This window comes from Montipora capricornis, chromosome 4 (genome assembly GCF_036669925.1).
Source record: "Montipora capricornis isolate CH-2021 chromosome 4, ASM3666992v2, whole genome shotgun sequence".
In the NCBI taxonomy this organism is placed as follows: domain Eukaryota; kingdom Metazoa; phylum Cnidaria; class Anthozoa; order Scleractinia; family Acroporidae; genus Montipora; species Montipora capricornis.
Genome location: NC_090886.1, coordinates 28,076,282 through 28,081,281, shown reverse-complemented (window position 1 = coordinate 28,081,281; position 5,000 = coordinate 28,076,282).

Genomic DNA, 5,000 nt, shown 5'->3' with positions numbered 1-5,000 from the left:
ACCGTTGCCTGAGATTATTTCTTCTGGCAAACCATGAGCAGCAAACAGAAAACGAAAAGCGCAAATAGTAGCTGTCGCAGTAATGGACATCATGGGGAACACCTCAATCCATTTTGAATTTCCATCCACCACTATCAAGAACATATCACCTTTCAAAGGACCGGCAAAGTCAACATGAATCCTCTGCCACGGACGACTGGGCCAAATCCAAGGATTGCTGACTTTCACAGGACTCTTACATCGATTTCTTTGACAGTTAACACAATCACAAACTGTTTGCTGGACGTCGTGATCTAAGCTCGACTACCAAACATGTAATCTAGCAAGGGACTTCACGCGTACCATACCAGGATGATTTAAATGCAATTCTGATAAAACGGACGCTTGGTATTTAGCTGGAATAACCACTCTAGATCCCCGAAGCAGGCAGCCATCTTCAACTGAAGATTCATCCTGCTGGTTAAAATAAAATTCTAAATCTTCAGGAATATTTTCTTTTGGAGGCCAACCATACAGCATGCGATACATCGCACGCGAGAGGACTGGATCTCCACGCGTTACTTCCCGATCTTGGATACTGTGATTGGTGTTCGTTCTACTTCAATATGATTGGCTTCCTTGGTCCATTCATCAACTTCCTTTATGATCTTCCTTGGCATACGAGAAAACGCATCAGCCTTGGCATGGTTCTTTGACGGCCGGTACTCGATGTCGTACTTTGTAAGCCGCAAGCTGAATGGACCATCTTTGGAGACGAGAAGCGGCTAAAACTGGAATCCCACGTTTTGGACCAAATAAGAAAGCTAGGGGTTTATGATCGGTTTGCAACTTAAAACGTCTCCCAAGCAGGTACTGGTGGAATTTCTTCAAGCTAAATATTATGGCCAGGTCTTCTTTTTCAATCATGGAATAGTTCCTCTCACTTGGAGACAGAGTGTGCGATGCAAAAGCGATTGGCCGTTCTTCCTGATCTACTGTAACGTGTAATAACACAGCTCCCAGGCCAAACGACGATGCATCAACTGCCAACCGTACCTGTTTAGCGGGATCATAATGAGCCAACAATGGTGCAGATTTCAGGATATCCTTCAATTTTCGAAAAGTTTCTTGGCACTGGGTCGACCATTTCCACGGTGCGTTCTCCAGCAGCAACCGGTTTAAAGGATGCACAAGAGTTGCCATATCTGGAATGAATCGACGATAGCAGTTGACCAATCCCAGAAATGACTTTAACTGGAACATGAACATGAACCTCTTGAATAGCTTGGGCTTTGCGAGGGGAAGGATGAATCCCATTACAATCCACAACAAAGGCAAAACAATCAACTAACGGCTTCATAATGGAACACTTCTCCTTCCTTAAATTGACACCCATACTACTGAGATGATTCATAGTTACTTCTAAATTGCGGAGGTCTTCTTCATCATTTGCCCCGGTAACGATGAGATCGTCCAAAATTCCGCTGACACCTGTAAGACCTTGCATAAGAGAATCCATGATCTTCTGGAATATGGCGAGACGCCAGAAGGGAGACGAGTATATCAAAACAGGCCAAGATGGGTGTTGATTGTGACGTACTGCTTCGATTCTTCGTCCAGAAGTACTTGTTGGTACGCCGAAGACAAATCTAACTTCGAAAACTTCTCGCCACCATTCAACTGAGCAAAAAAATCATCACCTGTTTGCAGTGGATATTCCTGCACGCCAAGAACAGGGTTAATCGTCATCCTATAATCACCACAAATACGAAAAATACCATCAGGTTTGAGAACTGGGACAATGGGGGTGGCCCACTCGGAAAATTCTACTTTCTCCAACTCACCAATTCTTTCCAAACGGTTCAGTTCGGCGACAATTTTCCTTTAAGAGCGAAAGGGACCGGTTTGGGCTTGAATAACTGCGGCTTTGCATTTTCTTTCAGCTTAAGATGAGGCACTACTCCTTCTATTGTTCCCAGGCCATCGTCAAACAGTGAAGGATACTTCGTTTGTAAGGCTGCCAATCTGTCAACCACTGATATCTGCTTTATTAAGCCCCAGTCCGATTTCAGCGCAGACAACCAGTCACGCCCCATCAGGATCGGACAATCATTATCCGTAATAAAAACTGGAAGCGAAACCTCTTGATTGTGATGCGAGACTCGAACCTCCGCTTCCCTGACCACTGGAATCTTGTGTCCAGAATAACTTCTCAACTTCAAATCCGTTTCCTTAAGGGGTTTCGTAGCTAAAACATCATACCATACATTCTTTGGAATTATCGTAACGGATGCTCCGGTATCCAATTCCATGTCAACATTCTTGCCCTCGATTACTACTGGAACAATAAATTCCTTACATCTTCGACGGGAATTCACTATAGTAAACATTGGCCAAACGGACTTATTCACGGACTCTTCAACCGCTTCAACTTCTTGAAGGTTACCAACTCGGCCTTTTTTCTTCATTTTCCCTCGAATTGTTCCACGCTTGACTGGTGGCCTCTGTGGTAATGGAGTAACGGTGCACTTTGTCGCAATGTGTCCCGTTTTCTGACATCTGTGACATCTTGATTTCAGATGAAAACAGCTATCAGTGGTGTGGTTCGTCTTACCACATCTGAAACATTCGGGAACAGTACTTCTCTCCACTTTCTTTACAACAGAATCGCCATGCACTACTGAGGTTTCCTTCTCTGTCAGTTCGGCCGTGCAGGCTTTCTCTACAGCAGACTGCAAAACTAGAGACGATTGCGCAAGCAATTTCCTTCGAATTGTACGGTCTCTCAAGCCGTAGACATATCTGTCACGAATAGCTTCTTCTCTTTAATCTCCAAACTTGCAAGTTTCAGCTAATTTCTGTAGCCTTGCGATAAACTGACGGATAGATTCCGATTCTCCTTGGTCGGCTTTATGAAAGTTGTAACGTTCGGCGATAATAATCGGCTTTGGATCCAAGTGCTGTGCTAACGAGTCGACGATTTCTGTAAAACTTAACTCCTTGGGTTTTCTCGGCGCTGAAATGGATCTCAAAAGAGAGTAAACCTTGCTGCCCATTAACGTGAGTATATTCGGCTCACGCTTCTCTCCCGGTAAAGCGTTTACTTCGAAGAACATATGGTTTCCAATCACTGCCTGGTGTAAACTCTTCAATTAGACCGAAGTGAGACGAATTCACCTCCACATACATGCTGTATTGAAACTGAGGCTAGACCGGCTGTAGTCATCCTCGTCGTCAGTTGTAGTGTATACTAAACGAAACTTAAAACATCAATACATAAATCCATTTATTACACACACACTATAACATTACACAAGCCAAGAGAACTGAAAAATACAACCGCTTTATATAGTTAGAATTTATGGGTGCGGCTCTCTGGAGACAGGATTAAACTCTAATAAACCCCACTAGGGAGTTATCACATTACAATATGTATACCACGACCTTTTTGCAATGAACACTTCAGCCGGGACATGAAAGCATTCTCGTGTCGTTTCTTCAAACCTGTCCCCTACGATCTGTTCACGAGAACTGGCAATTTTTGAAGGTAACAATTGAAGGTGAAGCTAGACCGGCTGTGGTCAATGAGAATTATCCCGAGAAGCTTTTAAAAACGCAACGGCTTTGCAACCTCAAAATCCTGCTCGATTTTCAAGCTTTGCTCAGGCGTTTATTATTGCCAAATGATCCGGACACCGCTTATGTATCATTGAAATGTTATAACCGTCATCAAAATCAAATTAATCAATGAAAGAGCACAGATTTCCCCCAAGAGATTCAAAATTATTAATCAAAATTTGGTTTTATCGACGGAGTTGATAATGTAAATCGACCAACGTACAGAGATTCTAAAAGCTGACGTTTCGAGCGTTAGCCCTTCGCCAGAGCGAAGCTCTGTACGGTGGTCAATTTACATTATCAACTCCCTTGATAAAACAGAATTTTTGTTTACTAGTACTTCCCTACCGACGCAGCTCCCAGTTTCTTTAAAAACTATCCCCTTCAAAATTATTAATCTGAACCACGAGAGAGCCACACGTTAAATTTGATAAGTACAAAATGAACAAATGGCAACTTAGCAATCACACGTCCTCTCGGTATTGCCAATCAAACGAACCAATCATATTGATTTGCGTGTTTCTAAAAATATTAACCAATCCAGGCTTGAGGATCAGATCCTGATCCCCGCCTCTGCATGAAAGTAAGATTCAAGTCCAAGGTAAACAGGGGTTTTCCTCTTTCGCCGCTTCACGACTCGTCTTAGCCGCTTTGCGGCTCTCTCGTGGCTCAAGAAAACCTCTGGGATCAGGGTAGCTCAAGGACATCACAAAAGACATTCTAAGAGACATGATACATTTTACTCAAGTTACAGATTATGGAATAGTCTTTAACGCCATGGAAAAGTCACGGAATTGTTTCATTCCCTAGGATCTTTGTGAATTCCTGCTGTGTTCAAATTGTGCTATCAGTACTATTAGATTATTAAAGATAACAACTTTTTAATTTCCTTGTAGTTTTTTCCACACTTATAGAAGTCCAACAACCAACAAAAAAACTATTCCATTTGCGGTGGAGGTGAATATGGGCTGATGATTTGTTGTGATGGGGATAAATGCCCAATTGTATGTAATGTAATGTAAATCTCTATTTCAACACGGTTCAGTCACCAGGAGTATAAAAATTAGAAATAACCTAACTATCCCAAAAAAATACAAAAACTAACTATAACTAATCTAATTTTATGATAAAAACTAATGATAAAAAGTCACGACGTTTCGACCTTTCCGAGGTCATTTTCAAGTGCGAATTAAAATGTACAAGTAAATTAGCAAACATGTTTGTCATAGTTAAAAATAGTTTAAAAATACCATGATCACTAAAAAGGCAGTAAAGTATGTAACATAAGTGATAAAATATTTGTAAAAAATGGGAGACATAAATTAATTAGAAGAATAAACAAAAATAAGCTTTTATAACCTTATCTAAACAGACAGTTTAGCGTGGATGGAATCAGATTGTTT